This window comes from Setaria viridis, chromosome 7, assembly GCF_005286985.2.
Source record: "Setaria viridis chromosome 7, Setaria_viridis_v4.0, whole genome shotgun sequence".
NCBI lineage: Eukaryota > Viridiplantae > Streptophyta > Magnoliopsida > Poales > Poaceae > Setaria > Setaria viridis.
The window spans coordinates 6,282,397-6,288,546 of NC_048269.2; the positions used below are offsets into that span (position 1 = coordinate 6,282,397).

General features: G+C 47.9%; 1 pseudogene; it reads right to left on the reverse strand.

The window, feature by feature from the left end:
- Positions 1 to 2,921: 2,921 nt before the first annotated feature.
- On the reverse strand, positions 2,922 to 5,595 carry LOC140223406 (uncharacterized; annotated as a pseudogene).
- Between the last annotated feature and the right edge of the window lie 555 nt (positions 5,596 to 6,150).

The following is a 6,150-nucleotide window of genomic DNA, read 5'->3' on the forward strand; positions in this document are numbered from 1 at the left end:
TGATGTTTTTGTTTGGATTTTGCAGATGTCTTACTCGTCTATGATTACATGGGATCGGCTTGTCAAGAGCGAGAAGTCAGCTGCGGAGCTTGCGAAGAAAGTGGCTTCACTTGAAGCGACTATTGCGGCTATGTCCCTGGAGCTGAAAAAGGTCAAGGTCGAGAATGCGGAGTTGAAAGAGGACTCTCGCAGACTTGGCGAAAATTACGAAGCCAGGGGCGACGAGCTCGATCGTGCATCATCAGAATTGGTGGATCTTGAAATGTTAGTTAAAGAGAAAGAAAAAATTATCCAAGACTTGCACGAAGGTGCCAAACGGGATAGTGAGGTTATCTCGGGTTTAAAAGCTAAGGTTGGACAGATGGAGCCTGAGCTAGAAACAAGGGCAAAGCTGTTGAGCCAGATAGAAACTACACTGAGGGAGAGGTTCAAAAAGGTTCATGAAGCTTACAAAGCCTCCCTTGGTGTGTTTGGCGCCGAACCCGAAGATTGCCCATTGGACGAGGGATGTGAGCGCATGTTTGAATGGTTGTTAGACGTGGTCAAGAGTCTCTCCGAGGTTCTTGAGGGCCTGAACGACTACTCCGCCGTGTTCTGCTTGGAAAGCGCCCTTCACCTGCTGGAGCAACAAGGATGCGAGCATATTAAAAATATTTTCGAGGACAGTTATGTTGCGCCGGCTGCCCAAGATATTGGATGCGCCACGAAGTCTTTTGTTGTGGAGAATGCAAAGAAGAATTTATTCGAGCGCATGTGGTCATCCTCTTGGCAGGAATACGCGAAGAGGCTGGCTTGCGAGCGATTAGCTCAGCTTCATTCGTAGCCTAGTGCTACTAACGAAGAGGGGGATGCTGCGGAGTAGATCTTTTTATTTATAGGCTTGTTTCTGTCTTTTGTTTTTGTGTAAAGATGACGAGGTCAAATACTTTTGATTGTGTATGAAGTTACGCCTTATGAAATATTCATGTGCCTGTGTATCTTGGTTAAACTGATGTAGTTTAGTTGCGCTTATTCATGGGCCAACTGCAAGTTTAGATAAGTCGAAGCTGGGTTGCGATGTGGGTCAACCCGCTGACTTAGTTGTTGCGAGAGCTGGTTGATACAGCGACTTGTGGTCGCTTCAACCATAACTGTATGCGCCGCTGGGTGTTAGATTGATTGATTTCGTATGAGGTTGGTGTGGTGACTTGTTTTTGGAAGTGGATGTGCTTGGAGGTATTTTCGAAAAATGTCACCCCCCCTTTTGCGACATTGCGAGAGAGAGGCTAGACAACTTGTGCTTGTGGACTCTCTTCTTGCGAGGTCGCAGAAACTTTTCACGTTCTTTTGAAAAAATGTTGTTGGAGCTTTGCCGAGGCTGTATGCGAGAGGCTTGTTTTGTACGTGTTGGAACGCGATTTTGTACAGCTTGTTGTTTGCTTCCCAAACGGAAAACTCCTCCGCGGACTGGCGCGAGGTCACGCAACTTGTTGTTGCTTTTTCGAACAAGAGACTCCTTCGCGCACTGGCGCGAGATTACGCAACTTGTTGTTGCTTTCTTACACGAAAAACTCCTCCGCGCACTAGCGCGAGGTCACGCAACTTGTTGTTGCTTCTTAAGCGAAAAACTCCTCCGCGCACTAGCACGAGGTTACGCAACTTGTTGTTGCTTTCTTACACAGAAAACTCCTCCGCGCACTAGCGCGAGGTCACGCAACTTGTTGTTGCTTCTTAAGCGAAAAACATTCTTAGGGGAAATCTTTTTCCTTTCTTTATAGGAAAAGGTGTACATGGATTTGCCTCGTTAAAAACCTTGCCTCCATTATGGAGCCCCTAGCAAGGAAAAGAGTGCAGTCCAGACTCTATGACCTTACAAATGAGGTAAGCTTAAAAGAAAGAAAAAGGCAAAATTACTCTGTTGCCTTTGGCGCTGCTTATAGTTCCGCAGGCCGGAGGTAACGTGTACAGTTATGGGTAGTATTTTCGTAAACTGTTGATGTTCCAGGTGTGTGGGAGAGCATTTCCTTGTTGGTCTGTGAGATGGAAGGAGCCGGGTATGCCAATCTTTGCGACAATGAAGGGGCCTTGCCAGGCCTCTTGCAGTTTGCCTGGGTTTTCCCAATTCTTCTTCCTTTTGATGACGAGGTCACCGACATTGATCTGTCTTTCTCGAATGCATTGATCCTTCCATCCTCGGATTTCTTCTTGGTATTTGTCTAGGTTCTCAATGGCCTCGTTGATGTCAAGCTCAATCATGTCTTTCTCTATTCTGGAGATTTCATCGATGTCACCGTGCTTGAGGACTCTTAGGCTTTTGTTTTTTATTTCTTCAGGTGTTACAGCTTCAGCCCCGAATAAGAGCTTGAATGGGTGAAGCCTGTTGCTCTAGATTGTGTTGTGTTATGGGACCATATGACCCTTGGGAGCTCATCGACACATTTACCCTTTTTCTTATCGAAGAGACATTTCTTGACTGCTGTAAATATCGTGCTGTTGGCTCTTTCTACAGCTCCGTTTGACTGCGGGTGGTATACGGACGAGAATTTTATCTTCGTGCCTATGCTGGCGCAAAAGTTCATGAATGAGATGCAATCAAACTGCTTGCCATTGTCGACGGTTAGCTCCCTTGGAACTCCGAACCGACAGACAATGTTTTGCCAGAAAAATTTTTGCACCAAAGCTGACGTGATGACGGCAAGTGGTTTGGCTTCGGCCCATTTAGTGAAGTAGTCTATTGCCACTACTGCGAACCTGCAGTTTCCTTGAGCTGCTAGAAGTGGGCCAACTAGGTCCATCCCCCATCTTTGGAGAGGCCACAAGGGTGGTATGAGCTGGATGGGAAGTGAGGGTGCATGTGTTTGCCTTGCTATTTTTTGGCATGCTTCGCAGCTTCGTACAAGTAGGTGCGCGTCCGTGTGGACTGATGGCCAATAGAAACCTTGTCAGATTGCTTTTTCTGCTAGGGCTCTTGAGCCAATGTGAGCTCCACAGAAACCGCCGTGTATTTCTTTGAGCAGTTCACTGCCTGTTTCGTAGTCGACGCACCGAAGCCATGGTGTTGAGATGCTTGTTTTGTATAGTTGCCCCTCAATGATTGCGTAGCCCCTTGCTCTTTGCTTTAGGCGTGTGCATTCAGCTTTGTTCTGAGGTTCAAAGTGGCCTCTGAGGAAAGCCATTATGGTTGTGCGCCAATCGTAACGCTGGATGGTGTTGATGGTGGCTGGGTCTTCTTGTTTGATTGAAGGCGAAGTTATGACTTTGTAAAATGTATCTGGTGGAACTAGCTCGCCTTCCGCTGCTGCCTTTGTGAGCTTGTCAGCTTCGTCATTTTGTGCTCTCGGTATGTTTCTGACATCAAACCCCTTGAAATGTTTTTCCATGGCTTGAACTGCCTGGAGGTATTTGACAAGTTCTGGTTCCTTGGCTTCGCTATCCTTCTCAATGTGATCACGGATTACCTTCGAGTCCATTCTAACGACGAATGTTTGCTGCCCTATGGCTTTCATTTTTCTTAGGGCCAGGAGCAGTCCTTCGTACTCTGTGGTGTTGTTGGTTAACTTCGCAGTTGGTGGGAAGTCTAGCCTCGCTACGTACTTTATTCTGACGCCTGTTGGCGAGGTAACCACCGCTGCGACACCTGCTCCTCTACGACACCATGCTCTGTCACAGTGGACGACCCATGGTGTTTCTAGCTGCTTTGGTTCTTGCTTAGGCGAGGTCCAATCAACGACGAAGTCAGCCAGCACTTGGGATTTTATAGCCGTGCGCCTTTCAAAATCGACGACGAACTCCAAGAGCTCAGACGCCCATTTGGAGATGCGGCTAGAAGCTTCTCTATTTGAGAAGAGATCATGGAGAGGTTGGATGGTCACCACGACTATTTTGTGCCCCTCAAAGTAATGTCGTAGCTTCCGTGCTACCATGACAACCGCATATGCGATTGTTTCTAACTCAGAGTAATGCATCTTTGAACCGCTCAATGCCTCGGATGCGAAGTAAACTGGTATCTGCTTGATTTTTCCTTCGATTTCTTTCTCTTGGATCAACGCAGCACTGACAGCTGTTGCTGAGGCTGATACGTAAAGCAGCAGTGGTGACTTGGGCTCTGGTGGGCATAGCTTCGTCATGGAATGCAGGTACTCCTTGAGGTCCTGGAATGCTCTGCTTTGCTCGTGTCTCCATTCAAATGTTTTGGAGCTTCGGAGTGTTTTGAAGAAGGGAAGGCTTCGCTCTGCTGCTCTCGGAATAAAACGGTTTTGTGCTGCGATCCTGCCAGTGAGCCGTTGTACCTGCTTGAGTGATGTTGGCTCTGACATGTTGGCTAGCGCCTTGATTTTTTCTGGGTTGGCCTCGATGCCCTTCAGGGTTACCAAGCAGCCTAAGATCTTTCCCCTTTGGACTCCGAATACACATTTGTCTGGGTTTAGCTTTAAGTTGGCTGACCTCAGGTTAGTGAATGTTTCTGTGAGGTCCATGATGTGGTTGCTTTGTTTAGCGCTCTTTACGATGATGTCATCTACATAGGCCAAAATATTGCGCCGAAGCTGGCTATCCAGGACTGTTGCTGTCATTCTTGAAAATGTTTGGCCTGCGTTTTTTAGCCCCTCTGGCATACGGACGAAGCAGAATGTTCCAAAGGGTGTCACAAAACTTGTTTTGCTTTCGTCTTCTTTTTTTTATTCTGATCTGGTGGTACCCTGAGAAGAGGTCAAGTAGCGAGAGCATTTCGCTGTTTGCAGCGTCATCTACCACCTTGTCAATTCTTTCGAGAGGATAGTCATCTTTTGGGCAGGCCTTGTTGAGGTCTGTGAAGTCTATGCACATTCTCCATTTGCCATTTTTCTTTCTAACTAGTACTGTGTTGGCTAGCCAGTCGAGGTACTGGATTGGCCTAATTACGTTGGCTTCGAGCAGCCTATCAACTTCGGCCTTTACTGCTTGGACCTTCTCGTCGGACATTTTTCTTATCTTATGTTTCTTTGGCCGAGCTCCTTGTCTGATGTCGAGGCTGTGCTCAATGATTTCCCTGTCCACTCCCTTTAGATCACTTGCGGACCAAGCAAAGATGTTCTTGTTGAGGGACTCGACGAGGTCACGCTCTTCATCTGGGTTGAGATTCGCCCCAACTGTGATGAATCTATCTGCAATGTACCCGTCTAGAAGTACCCGCTTTGTTTCGCCGTCCGCTCTGTTTTTTACCTTCTCTTTATCTCTTTTAGGCTCGTCGTGGGCCTTTTGCTTTGCTAGGCTTTCGGCTTCGTTTGACGAGGCTGGATGGTGGACGTTCTTTTGGCCCGGAGCTACCCCTTTCTCTATGTTCCTTGCCATTTGCTGATCACCATACACCATTATGATCCCTCTGAGGGCGGGTATTTTCATGCATAGGTACAACTGTCTAATTGTTGCGTCCATCTTGGTGATGAAGCCACGGCCGAGTATTGTGTTGTAGGGGTAATGCATCTCCACCACGTCGAAGGTGATGTGTTCTGTCCTCGCATTATCACGGTCCCCGAACGAAACTGGGAGGGCAATTTTTCCTAAGGCCTTCACTGGCTTTCCGCCGAAGTCAAGGAGCGGGACGTCAGCTGGGTTGAGCGTGTTCATGTCAATGTTCATTTCTCTGAATGCATTTGCGAAGAGAATGTCCGCGGAGCTGCTTGTGTCTACCAGGACTTTCCTACCGTCCAGCCTGCTATCAGTGCTTTGATAACCATCGCATCATTGTGCGAGGTTGTCTTGAGCTTGAAATCTTCTCCGGTGAAGGTTATGGGCATGTGTGCCCATTCTGGCTTTGCTGGAGGTCCATCGGGAATAATCACGTTAACCTCTCTAAAGTAGTTCCGTCTCTGCCTCTTGTTTTCAAACTCTAGCGAGGAGCCCCCGATGATTGGCATTATCATCCCGAAGGTGGGCAAGGAATTTTGGTTGTTGTTTTGTGTGTTGGGTTCCGGCTTGGGCATTATGGCTGGCATGCTTGGGGGTGGAGGTAGAGTTTCTTGGGGCTTCTGAGGTGGGTTGGGATTGGGTGCTGTGGAATTGCTTGGTGGTAGGGCTGTATGTGTGGTGGAAGAGGCCAAGTCATCGGTTGCGGGAAGTTGGCAAAGCTGGGCTGATTGTGGTAGAAGGTTGGGTGTGGGTAAAAAGCTCTGTGGGGGATTGTTTTGGGCGCCT